The sequence below is a fragment of the Schistocerca americana genome, chromosome 7, assembly GCF_021461395.2.
Source record: "Schistocerca americana isolate TAMUIC-IGC-003095 chromosome 7, iqSchAmer2.1, whole genome shotgun sequence".
Classification (NCBI taxonomy): domain Eukaryota; kingdom Metazoa; phylum Arthropoda; class Insecta; order Orthoptera; family Acrididae; genus Schistocerca; species Schistocerca americana.
The window spans coordinates 322,875,320-322,889,683 of record NC_060125.1 but is presented as its reverse complement, the minus strand read 5'-3'; positions in this window follow the sequence as shown (position 1 = coordinate 322,889,683).

Here is a 14,364-nt window from a genome sequence, read left to right as displayed (position 1 = left end):
TACTGTGAACTAATGTTACAAATTTTTGTGTTTCAAGTGGATGAAATTGAACTGCAGAAGAGTTGAAGATGGCGAAACAAGCTGTTAAAAAATTTTAAATACCCCGTTGTACAATGAAAATCAGATTAAAGAGTGAAAATGAATCGGACTCAGTGTGTTTGAAGATGCGATTGTCCATATAACGCAATCCAGTGGCAGTTCGATTTTATTATGGTAGATACAGCTGTTGAAACTCGTTTAGCTGTGCAGTAATTCAAATGTTGATGATATAATATCTATTGAAGAGGAAGTTCGAGAAGCATTAATAAGTATTGCTTATAACTGTCGAAAATATTAAAGTGAAAGACTTATATGCAGAATATGATATTGTGCATGAGCACATTGCGACTGTTGAAAGAACTCCAAAAAAAAGGTGCATTTCACAGATTCGAAAGATTTTGAAACAGTTCACGCGATTATTGCGTGGGATTTCACACATCAGAAAACGAGCATTGGATCCTTGGAACAGGTGACGAGAGACCATATTTGATTTCAAAGGAGAATTGAAAATACAGGCAACCCTACGGCTCCAGTATTGCGAACTTGTCAGCAGAGAAGATGAGAGCTTGTATGTGTAGGCGCCTCAAAGTTTATGATGTCTGTTGAAAATAAAGTGAACATTGGTATTTAAAGTGTAACATAAAATATGTAAATGCTCAACAACGGCAATCACACAGAGGTGATGGAGGTCATTTCATTTGACTCTCGACTTGGTATATATCACAAACATACCAATTAAGTGTCAATAATTCTCAGCTCCTCAATTATACATTTTTGTGAACTTAAAATTGTTCTGAAAGAAGTACAAGTGCATTTTTCGAATCTGTGATATATAGCACGCTTGGAGTTTGCGAAAGTATTGACTCGTTGACTAAATACTCCTATTTATTGGAACCTGTCGACAATTTCTGATTCAGCACTGAAACATACATAAATATTGATATATTCTGTACATGCATCATCTAATTAGAAAAATGTAAGCCTAATAAGCAATTCTACTGCTACTAATAAAATTAAAAAAGACAGAAGATTGCCTGACATACGCGACCGACACAGTGTGTGGTCGAGATACAGGACGGCATTAGCAGCCAGCAAGGACTCTTCAGCTTTATCCGGCAAATGAGAACGTGGCAACCAGCTCCGCTCGATGCTTTGCCACCGCCTGCGACGCATCCGCTGCCGTGTCGGAGACTTCATCCAGAATTCTAGCCTAAGTCAGCTCGTAACGCCTAGTCTGCATGCATTACATGGGTACTGGCATTGAAAGCAAATACGGCAGACATATGCTGCGCCACGTAAAGAAAGAGACCGCCATTGTCTTGGTGAGACGAACCTTGTAACTTCAAAGACGTGGCGGAAGGACTTTTTATTGACTTATCTTAACGCTAAAGTAGTGGTTCAGAACTGTATTTACATGACCTACCATGTTTTCTGGGAATAAGTCATTCATAGAGGAAACTTGAACCAATGATTTTTTATCTCTTCAAATCATTACTAACTCTGTGCTTTACAATCTTTCTTCCAGAAAATTTATCGGGGAAAGGATATCAGAGCAGATAGGGAGCTACCTGGCATCATCTCGCCGAAATCAGTGCTGTTAAGGCATAGCAAGTGCGTGAACTTCCCAACCAGCTAGAAATGCGATCAGTGTAATTGCAAAAACAATAGACTTAGCCGGCCAGAGCTACAGTCGGGAACCGCGCGACTGCTACGGTCGCAGGTTCGAATCTTGCCTCAGGCATGGATGTGTGTGATGTCCTTAGGTTAGTTAGGTTTAAGGAGTTCTAAGTTCTAGGGGACTGATGACCTCAGCAGCTAAGTCCCATAGTGCTCAGAGCCAGACTTAACTTCTTCGGGTACCTTTGGAATTGACTACTTCTATCAATATTGAGGCTTGGTGCCAGAACACAAAAAATGGCTCAAATGGCCCTGAGCACTATGGGACTTAACTTCAGAGGTCATCAGTCCCCTAGTGGGAAGTTCAAATATCGTTGGGAAAATAGGTCAATTGGGCTACCTCCACTAGCCTAACTTCCCTGCCCTCCCCCCTCTCCTCCCCTCCCCCTCCCTTCCCCTCTCCTCCCCCATCTGGAAATTGGCAGGAAAAGTACTCAGTCTGTGCTAGGCTGCCAGATAGGACAGAACCAAGTCTTGATTTTGTACGCATAGCTCCACTCTCCTCCCTCATAACCAAATTGCTGGGAAAAGGACTGAGTCCATGCTGGGCTGGCAGATAGGATGGACATAACTGCAATTTGACTTGTCGTATACAGTAACTCTATCCAGTGTGTTCACCATGAGGTCCAGAGTCCAACTAACCTAGTTCACAGCACCACCACCAGAGGGCACTGTGAGCTCTTCTCCTCACCCCTCCTGTGACATAATCCAAGATGGCGGTCTGGGAAAAAAAATGGCCGGAAAAGGACTGAGGCTCTGTCTGGCTACCAGACTGGGAGGACGGACACAATTGTTACGTGTTCAATGGACGAGATGTCTGTGCTGGAGGAGGAGTAGTGTATTAGTTGAAACCATGCCTTTGAGGACTGTGTCAATAGCAATGATATTTGGTGAAGACAAACAAGCTTTATAAAATAATGAAGATGCAGGAGGATGGGGCTAAGTTACACTTTGCAACTCATGCTGATAACTGTGAATGCTGTGACTGTAGACCGCTCGATAAAAGTCCAGTCAGTCAGTCTTCCAAAGTGCAAGAGGCAAGATGTTCGCCTATTCCAGTGCAAGCAACCATGTGTGTAATTGAGGAAATGCTGATGATGAATGAGCAGGGATGAATTTAATATGTGTACTACATACAAGCACTCGGCTGAGTACTGTATCCATAGCCTCCTACACAATGAATGGAAGGAAAAGATAATGGACGAGCGTGTGGCAAATACATTTCAGCAAATAATGGCAACATAGCGGGATGGTGTGAACATGCATTTCAGTACTCATGCAGCTAGATGCTTGTGCTGGAACTACCAGCTTACCTTTTTTGAAACTGCCTAACACCCTACATCAACTTCGCCCTATTCCACAATGAACCATAGGTGTTCACCTAGAGGTTTGGAGACCAACTGGCCTAGTTCACAACACCACCACCAGAGTGTGCCGTCGGCCCTACACCACTCCCCTCCTGTGACGTAGTCCAAGATGGCAGTCCAAAAAAAAAAAAGGGCAGGAACCAATAGGAATGCTGAATCCATGTTACATGATAGGCTTCAGCCAATAGGATGACAGTATCTGCTGACGTCATCAGAGGGGATACAGGGCAGCTTCAGCAGCTCTGTGGCCTGATGACACAGACTAGTCATAAGCGGTTTGAGATAACACCATGCTTAACGAATCTTATTTTCATAGGACCTACGAAAAAACCTGTAAATTATTCAGTTAACATGATGAATTCTTCTCGGGTTATCAGCTGGGTGGTGGCGTCATCTTGTCACAATGTTTCAATAAGTTTTGTACCCATCATCTTCTGGCAAAGTCTGATATAATTGAAAACTTTTGTTGTGTATTCTTAATAATTTGACTGGTGTTGTAGTGATGTTGTTTACAGTCCACTGCATAGGGGTAGGATTAAAATTCAGACAACAACATTAGGTAATTTAATAAAAATCATTCACATGACTTAAACAATTAAAGTACTGGTGATTAATATGTTTTGTATTATACTGTATATTGTTAGCTGTATATGTGGTTGATAAATGTAATGTAATATTCTCATCACGCACAGACTAATTTCATTGCATGATATATTTTCTGGTTCAACATGACCTGAAAAGTATTTTTTTACAGAAGTTGTCCCATCTTGTTGGTTGCAGATTCCTAGAATTCTCCTCAGACTTGCACCAATCTTACTCACATAAAATATGAGACTTCCTCACAGGTATTACTAATGAATAGAAATAATGATCTTTAGTTCCTTTAGTTGAGTCTCACCTAGTAAATGTTCTTTGGCAAAAACCCATTTATTTTTCTCTGATGAGGATAATATTTTTGTACTAATACAGTGATAATGAATATATCCTTTATTTAGTTAGTTGGCCATCCAACCATTTGTTTTCTATCATGGCCAAGCCCCAGAACAGAGGAAACATCAAAATCTTAGTCTTAATTACTACATACAAAGATCATGCTCTCACAGAGACAACATTTAACCATTGTTCACTGCTGCAAGCACTGTCACTGAACAATATCTTTGCTTCCTGCTCTCACTACAAAGTTTTTTACACACAAACATACAATATAGAAATGATGTACTACATGCGTCTCCCCAGGAGTACAGCATAATGAGGCCACAAATTGATGAACTCCTGCATTCATAGTCTTACATTCCAGTTTCAACCGCACATTGAGAAATTGCTTTGTTTGTGCTACACTAACATTACTAGAAAGTGTTGTGGAGTTTGTTTTCACTTTTTTTTTAGTTTCTTTGATTACTAAACAAACTGTTCATCAGTAACCATGTATATTCATGTATATCACATTAATCATTGATATGAGTATTATTTTGATTTGTCAAAAAGAATAATGAATACAGTTACCTACACCTATGCTTTTATTATAAAAATGTAAGTTTTTATAGTATTGTGTGGTGTACAACTACTATATTACACTACAGTTCTCAATTATGGAAAAGACTTCCTGGATTATAACTAGTCTTTTCATTCAGGCATGGATGAATGGGAAAACCAGGAAAAACTGCATCAAGACCTTCAACAATGAGAATTGCAATGTTTTTTAAGAAGTTTTTAACATGTACCATTGACTTTTCATGAAGTTAAGTACAGAAAACATTAAAATAAATAGATATTTTGATATGGTTCAAGTGAATTAGGCTGCTTTGGTGAACAAAAATTGACAAGAGTTTTGAAAGTCTTTCTCACAGTTGTAAATATTTGAAATACTATATATGATTCTGCAAATATGCTGATAAATAGTTACAATATGTAGGCCACTCTCGACAGACATAAACCTGCAGTGGAGTTGGTACGAAGGTGATGGCCAGAATCTGCATTGAGTTTGGAGGTACAGGGATGGTGTTGGCTTTTTGGAGTCATCTCCTCCCAAGCTGACTTAGGAATCTGCATCATGTTGGGAGGCACACAAATGGTGTTGGCTTTTTGGTCACCTTCTCCCAAGTGGACAGAAGAAACAGGAAAGTCTGATGTCCAAACAGCTCAAAAATGGGACATAAGTATTAGAAATTGAAAAAAAATGTTTTGTAAATTCTGCCTGAAACAAATGCATTAGGTTTTTTTTTTTATCTTTGTTCCATTCTGACATGACAAATCTGTGTTCTATAGAAATTTAGATTCTGTCTTTGTTGCTGATCTTGGAGTATAGCCAAAATACATTAGCATGTAACATCTGGTCCAAACAATTCAGCAACAGTTATAGAACACAACTTCCTTTGAAAATCTTGATGGTACAAAATGTTGGTCAGAGTTAATGTCCACAAAATGGAACACACACCACTCATGAAAGTGTAATGGTCTACAGTGTCATGACAGCATGCTGCAGTTCATATGAATAGATCTGATCACAGAGCTTGACACTTATTCAGCATTCATGACAGATAAAATTTCATCACATGATATTATACTTTACACAAAATTAAAAAATTGAAACCTAAAACAGTAAAAATTAATGTGTATCTGAATGTCTTTGTACACACATAGTTTGTAGCAGAATATCATTCAGTGATAAAACATTGGGTCCAAATGTTATCAGATTACAGATAGTCCCTCATTCATTTCATGCACAAGCATTTCTATCATTTGCATATTTCAAATAAACTATAACACATTTGTTTTTTCATCTTTCCCTCTCCTTCCCTCTTTCCTGATGAAGAAACCGTTGGTTGCGAAGGCTTGAATTTTGTGTGTATGTATGTGTTTGTTTGTGTGTCTATCAACATGCCAGCACTTTCGTTTGGTAAGTCACATCATCTTTGTTTTCAGATATATTTTTCCCACGTGGAATGTTTACCTATATATATATATATATATATATATATATATATATATATATATATATATATATATATATATATAGGTAAACATTCCACGTGGGAAATGTATATCTGAAAACAAAGATGATGTGACTTACCAAACGAAAGTGCTGGCATGTTGATAGACACACAAACAAACACAAACAAAACACAAACATACACACACAAATTTCTAGCAAAATTCTAGCTTTCGCAACCAACGGCTGCTTCATCAAGAAAGAGGGAAGGAGAGAGAAAGATGAAAGGATGTGGGTTTTAAGGGAGAGGGTAAGGAGTCATTCCAATCCCGGGAGCGGAAAGACCTACCTTAGGGGACAAAAATGACAGGTATGCACTCACATACACACACATATCCATCCACACACACACAGACACAAGCAGACATTTGTAAACGCAAAGAGTTTGGGCAGAGATGTCAGTCAAGGCGGAATTACATAGGCAAAGATGTTGTTGAATGACAGGTGAGGTATGAGTGGCGGCAACTTGAAATTAGCGGAGGTTGAGGCCTGGTGGGTAATGGGAAGAGAGGATATACTGAAGGGCAAGTTCCCATCTCCTGAGTTCTGACAGGTTGGTGTTAGTGGGAAGTATCCAGATAACCCGAACGGTGTAACACTGTGCCAAGATGCGCTGGCTGTGCACCAAGGCATGTTTAGCCACAGGGTGATCCCCATTACCAACAAACACTGTCTGCCTGTGTCCATTCATGCGAATGGACAGTTTGTTGCTAGTCATTCCCACATAGAAAGCTTCACAGTGTAGGCAGGTCAGTTGGTAAATCACGTGGGTGCTTTCACATGTGGCTCTGCCTTTGATCGTGTACACCGTCCGGGTTACAGGACTGGAGTAGGTGGTGGTGGGAGGGTGCATGGGACAGGTTTTACACTGGGGGCGGTTACAAGGGTAGGAGCCAGAGGGTAGGGAAGGTGGTTTGGGGATTTCATAGGGATGAACTAAGAGGTTACGAAGGTTAGGTGGATGGCAGAAAGACACTCTTGGTGGAGTGGGGAGGATTTCATAAAGGATGGATCTCATTTCAGGGCAGAATTTGAGGAAGTCATATCCCTGCTGGAGAGCCACATTCAGAGTCTGATCCAGTCCCAGAAAGTATCCTGTCACAAGTGGGGCACTTTTGGGGTTCTTCTGTGGGAGGTTCTGGGTTTGAGGGGATGAGGAAGTGGCTCTGGTTATTTGCTTCTGTACCAGGTTGGGAGGGTAGTTGCGGGATGCGAAAGCTGTTTTCAGGTTGTTGGTGTGATGTTTCAGGGCTTCCGGACTGGAGCAGATTCGTTTGCCACGAAGACCTAGGCTGTAGGGAAGGGACCGTTTGATGTGGAATGGGTGGCAGCTGTCATAATGGAGGTACTGTTGTTTGTTGGTGGGTTTGATGTGGACGGACGTGTGAAGCTGGCCATTGGACAGGTGGAGGTCAACGTCAAGGAAAGTGGCATGGGATTTGGAGTAGGACCAGGTGAATCTGATGGAACCAAAGGAGTTGAGGTTGGAGAGGAAATTCTGGAGTTCTTCTTCACTGTGGGTCAATATCATGAAGATGTCATCAATAAATCTGTACCAAACTTTGGGTTGGCAGGCTTGGGTAACCAAGAAGGCTTCCTCTAAGCTACCCATAAATAGGTTGGCGTATGAGGGGGCCATCCTGGTACCCATGGCTGTTCCCTTTAGTTGTTGGTATGTCTGGCCTTTGAAAGTGAAGAAGTTGTGGGTCAGGATGAAGCTGCCTAAGGTAATGAGGAAAGAGGTTTTAGGTAGGGTGGCAGGTGATCGGCATGAAAGGAAGTGCTCCATCACAGCAAGGCCCTGGACGTGCGGAATATTTGTGTATAGGGAAGTGGCATCAATGGTTACAAGGATGGTTTCTGGAGGTAACAAATTGGGTAAGGATTCCAGGCGTTCGAGAAAGTGGTTGGTGTCTTTGATGAAGGATGGGAGACTGCATGTAATGGGTTGAAGGTGTTGATCTATGTAGGCAGAGATACGTTCTGTGGGGGTTTGGTAACCAGCTACAATGGGGCGGCCAGGATGATTGGGTTTGTGAATTTTAGGAAGAAGGTAGAAGGTAGGGGTGTGGGGTGTCGGTGGGGTCAGGAGGTTGATGGAGTCAGGTGAAAGGTTTTGTAGGGGGCCTAAGGTTCTGAGGATTTCTTGAAGCTCCGCCTGGACATCAGGAATGGGATTACCTTGGCAAACTTTGTAAGTAGTGTTGTCTGAAAGCTGACGCAGTCCTTCAGACACATATTCCCGACGATCAAGTACCACGGTCGTGGAACCCTTGTCCGCCGGAAGAATGACGATGGATCGGTCAGCCTTCAGATCACGGATAGCCTGGGCTTCAGCAGTGGTGATGTTGGGCGTAGGATTAAGGTTTTTTAAGAAGGATTGAGAGGCAAGGCTGGTAGTCAGAAATTCCTGGAAGGTTTGGAGAGGGTGATATTGAGGAAGAGGAGGTGGGTCCCGCTGTGACGGAGGACGGAACTATTCCAGGCAGGGTTCAATTTCGATAGTGTCTTGGGGAGTTGGATCATTAGGAGTAGGATTAGGATCATTTTTCTTCGTGGCAAAGTGATATTTCCAGCAGAGAGTACGAGTGTAGGACAGTAAATCTTTGATGAGGGCTGTTTCAGCCCCACTCCCAGATTCAACCAAACTTGCCCTTCAAAATATTCTCTCTTCCCGTTACCCACCAGGCCTCAACCTCCGCTAATTTCAAGTTGCCGCCCCTCGTACATCACCTGTCATTCAACAACATCTTTGCCTCTGTACTTCTGCCTTGACTGACATCTCTGCCCAACCTCTTTGAATTTACATATGTCTGCCTGTGTCTGTATATGTGTGGATGGATATGTGTGTGTGTGTGTGCGAGTGTATATCTGTCCTTTTTTCCTTTTTTTCCTTTTTCCCCCTAAGGTAAGTCTTTCTGCTCCCGGGACTGGACTGACTCCTTACCCTCTCCCTTAAAACCCACATCCTTTCGTCTCTCCCTCTCCTTGCCCCTTGTGACACCAGGGGGCATCCGACTGTCCACATGAAGGCAAAGCTGATCATGGGGCCTCAAGCAGAGACCATCCTCCTTGAGGATGTTGCAGAGATGCTGCCTCCAGGGACCATCTGACTGTTCACACAAGGCAAAGCTGATCATGGGACCTCAAGCAGAGGCTGTTCTTCTTGAGGATGTCACACAGATGCTGTCCCCAGCATCTGGCAGTGACAGCTGGAATCCATTTAGGGCATCGTCCAAAACCACATGGCCAGACAGCCACACCTGGCTGGAAGAGGAGTGGTGGCTGCATTGGCTGACGTCCAGTTCGAGGACACAGAAGGGGTAGCAGTATCCTCGTCTGATACCTATGGAGTTGAGCAGCTGGGCTCCTTTCACTGTACGGTGTGAAACGGAATGAGGAGAGAAACCAGTCTAAGGCAGCTTGAGTTGAAGATGTGTCAATGTACTTTTTTATCTAAATTTTGAACATTTTCGCTAGGCATTCTACCTCACCATTAGGTTATGGGTGGAACAGTAGGGCAAGTATGTAACAGACACCACAAGAATCGCAAACTGCCACAAGCTCTTGCGATGAAAACTGAGGACTATTATTAGATGCCAACATCATGGCCAAGCCTTCAATCAACAAAATTTTGAACAAGGCTGTGATGGTGGCAGTTGTTGATGAGGAAACAAAATGAATGATATACAGAAAATGAGAATATACACTCCTGGAAATTGAAATAAGAACACCGTGAATTCATTATCCCAGGAAGGGGAAACTTTATTGACACATTCCTGGGGTCAGATACATCACATGATCACACTGACAGAACCACAGGCACATAGACACAGGCAACAGAGCATGCACAATGTCGGCACTAGTACAGTGTATATCCACCTTTCGCAGCAAGGCAGGCTGCTATTCTCCCATGGAGACGATCGTAGAGATGCTGGATGTAGTCCTGTGGAACGGCTTGCCATGCCATTTCCACCTGGCGCCTCAGTTGGACCAGCGTTCGTGCTGGACGTGCAGACCGCGTGAGACGACGCTTCATCCAGTCCCAAACATGCTCAATGGGGGACAGATCCGGAGATCTTGCTGGCCAGGGTAGTTGACTTACACCTTCTAGAGCACGTTGGGTGGCACGGGATACATGCGGACATGCATTGTCCTGTTGGAACAGCAAGTTCCCTTGCTGGTCTAGGAATGGTAGAACGATGGGTTCGATGACGGTTTGGATGTACCGTGCACTATTCAGTGTCCCCTCGACGATCACCAGTGGTGTACGGCCAGTGTAGGAGATCGCTCCCCACACCATGATGCCGGGTGTTGGCCCTGTGTGCCTCGGTCGTATGCAGTCCTGATTGTGGCGCTCACCTGCACGGCGCCAAACACGCATATGACCATCATTGGCACCAAGGCAGAAGCGACTCTCATCGCTGAAGACGACACGTCTCCATTCGTCCCTCCATTCACGCCTGTCGCGACACCACTGGAGGCGGGCTGCACAATGTTGGGGCGTGAGCGGAAGACGGCCTAACGGTGTGCGGGACCGTAGCCCAGCTTCATGGAGACGGTTGCGAATGGTCCTCGCCGATATCCCAGGAGCAACAGTGTCCATAATTTGCTGGGAAGTGGCGGTGCGGTCCCCTACGGCACTGCGTAGGATCCTACGGTCTTGGCGTGCATCCGTGCGTCGCTGCGGTCCGGTCCCAGGTCGACGGGCACGTGCACCTTCCGCCGACCACTGGCGACAACATCGATGTACTGTGGAGACCTCACGCCCCACGTGTTGAGCAATTCGGCGGTACGTCCACCCGGCCTCCCGCATGCCCACTATACGCCCTCGTTCAAAGTCCGTCAACTGCACATATGGTTCACGTCCACGCTGTCGCGGCATGCTACCAGTGTTAAAGACTGCGATGGAGCTCCGTATGCCACGGCAAACTGGCTGACACTGACGGCGGCGGTGCACAAATGCTGCGCAGCTAGCGCCATTCGACGGCCAACACCGCGGTTCCTGGTGTGTCCGCTGTGCCGTGCGTGTGATCATTGCTTGTACAGCCCTCTCGCAGTGTCCGGAGCAAGTATGGTGGGTCTGACACATCGGTGTCAATGTGTTCTTTTTTCCATTTCCAGGAGTGTATATTAACAACCAAGAGCCAATAAGTGTGAGAAAGCAGCCAGCAAAATCCACATATATATGGTGCCATGCATATGACAGCATCATCCAAGGTGAGAATGATGCCCTTGGAATTGTTTGGTACATTGCACACTGTGAACAGTTGGCAATTGGGTAGGTAATGTCAGCATAAAAGCTGGACCAAAACACATGTTGACACATGAATGCTTTTGTGCTTGATACATCACACTGATTTGCGTTTAATAAATGGAGAACCTCCAAATGAAGCATTGAGGGGATCACTACCCAAAGGGCCATGTGATCCATCTCTAATAGCAGAACACTATCCACAGCAGAAAATTGGTGACAGAAGATGTAATAATTGTGGAGGAGGTAGGGCACACAAGAAGGTGGTGAATCCAGCCGACCATGTTGCACAAATCTTATGACCTTCCGCAAAATGGGATCCAAAGCTACAGCTTTCATAATCCATGTGCTAGTTACAGTAAAACTATCAGCTGTGTGCTGTACAGTGACATCAAAGCAGAAACAAAGAAATTCCTCCTGGTCAAATCCTGGGTCCAGACAGGCCAGCAAGCAGGGCAAAGCATTAGCATTTGCGTGTTGATTCTTAGGGTGGAAATGAATCCCATAGTTGAAACACAAAAGGAAAGAAGCCCAACATTGAATGTGATGTGCTGCTTTATCTGGTAATGATGCAGAATGATCAGTGGTTTGTGATTGATGACCAGCTGGAATTTGGTACCATAGAGGAAAACATGGAATTCCTTGACAGCATATACACTGGCCAAAGCTTCCTTTTCTTTCTGGAGTACCTAGTTTGAGCAGGAGTCAGCATTTTTTAGGCATAAGCATAGGCTTCTCAGATCCATTGGGATATCTATGAGCCAGTACTGCCCCCAACCTATACTGTGAAGCGTCCGTGGTGAGGACCAAGTGGAGGCCTGGTTGGTACGTCTCTAAGCACAGCATAGACTGCAACATGGTCTTAATGGTGGATAATGTGGTTTCACAATACGGTGACCAGTAAAACTGAGTCCCTTTGCATAGCTGTGTACATGGCTACAACACTAGGAGAAAGGATGGTCTTCACTACTCAAGGTTAAATCTAACTTTGGCCCAGAGGGGGGTAAATTATGCTGCCACAAAAGTCTTTGGTCACTTACCTAATAGCATCAAAAGTCTGACAGATAGCCATATAGCATTTAAAAGGAAATTAAAAGAATTTCTGAATGGCAACTCCTTCTGTTCATTAGATGAATTTTTGGATATAGTAAGTGGGTAATTACCCCCCCCCCCCCCCCCCACACACACACACACAAATTAAAAATATTAAGTGCCATGTAATATTTTGTGTAATGTAATATCTTGTATGGACATCTTTTATTAACCTGACACGTTCCACATCATTATGAATGATCTATGGAAAAGTACTAATCTAATCTAATCTAATGGCAATGCATGGAACAGCTGTGCGGTTGTCTCTGCCCCAGGAAAAAATTTATGGCAGTAGGCAACTTTGCCTAGAAAAACCTGAAGTTCTTTGGGTGATGTATAGCATGAAAGTGAAACAATAGCAGAAACACATTGACGCAGGAGTTTGAGACAGTCAAGAGAAACTTCAAATCCAAGATGAACAATAGAAGGTTGAAAAAACTGATAATTTTCTAAATTACACTTTAACCAATTGCTTCGAGCACAGAAAAAAAGAGTACAAAGATTTTGTAAATGATCCTTAGAAGAGGCACCAGAAACTACAATGCCATCCAAATAGTTTGCACAGCCCAGCACAGATGGTGTAAGCATTCCAAAAAACATTAAAAATAGCAGGAATGCTGCAAACTCCAAAAGGCAACCACAAGTATTGGTACAGTCCAAAAGGGGTATTGAGAGCAATATATGTTGTGACTCTGTATCTAAAGGGAGTTGTAAATAGGCATCCAAAAAGTCACTTTTGTCAGATATTGACCACCTGATAACTTTGCAAAGAGTTCATCCAGGTTTGGTATCGGGTACATAACGATTATGGATTATGCATCCACAGAAACTTTAAAACTGCCACACAGGCAAAACCAGCCTGATGGTTTCTTTACTATAACTAAGGGGGTAGATAATTCACTTGAAGCAATAGGCTCAACAACATCAGATTCAGTGAGGTGATCTAATTCATCTTTGACTAATTGCTTGAGTGCCACTAGAACAGGATGAGCCCAGAAAAAATTGAGGCCAAGCAGAAGGTTTCACAGCAATGCACACTTGAAAAATGTTGGCACACCCCAGTCCAGGAGAGAACAAAGGGGGAAATTCAGAATATAATGCATTTAACTGTCTACACAGCACTCATTCAGACACTAAACTCACTTCATCTGAAATTATAAAACCAAACAACAAAGCATCTAATCCATCGAGATTCTCCATATGTGCACTATCAACAACAAGAAATGTAAGTGACTAGACTGCTGACTTGTAGGTCACTGGGTCAGAGAATTGGCTGAAAATAGGAATACTCTGTTTACTGTAATTTACTAACTTTCATGACACAGAGAGAAGCAGAGGGGAGCCTAAGTCCCTATACTTTTGTGACTTTAACAAGGCTACTGCAGCTCCTGTATCCACTTGCATGTACAGAACTTTATGAAAAACCATAAAATCAATGAAAAGCTTGTTTGGTGCTGCAGAAATAGCTGATACAATGTTTACATCCATATCCACATCAGGAACTTTGTGCTGAATTTTTGCATTACAAACAGAAGTAGTGTGACCTTTTTTGTTGCAGTTATGACAGGTAGCCCAGCATTTAGGGCAGTCTGGGTGCTCATGTTTAATGAAACAACAAGGACAGGATGCAAGAGCATAATGTGTACATTGCTGTTTACTGGCCTGTTTACTTTGTTGGTGTGGCTGCTGCTGGGAGCAAGACCAGCCACCTTGATGCCTGTGATTGTGTGTGGACTGCTGTGACCATATCTTCCCCCTGTGAATTATCTGAAGCTTGGTGTGGAGGGGAAGGTTTGATTGCTGATACCTCTCACCATGACTCAATTTGGTTACCTGCAGCTCATGACACCTCAAATGACTGCACAATAGCTAAAACCTCAGAGAGAGATGGATTTTCACCCTGGAGGGCACACTCTCACACCTCACCATCCAGAGCGAATTAATGA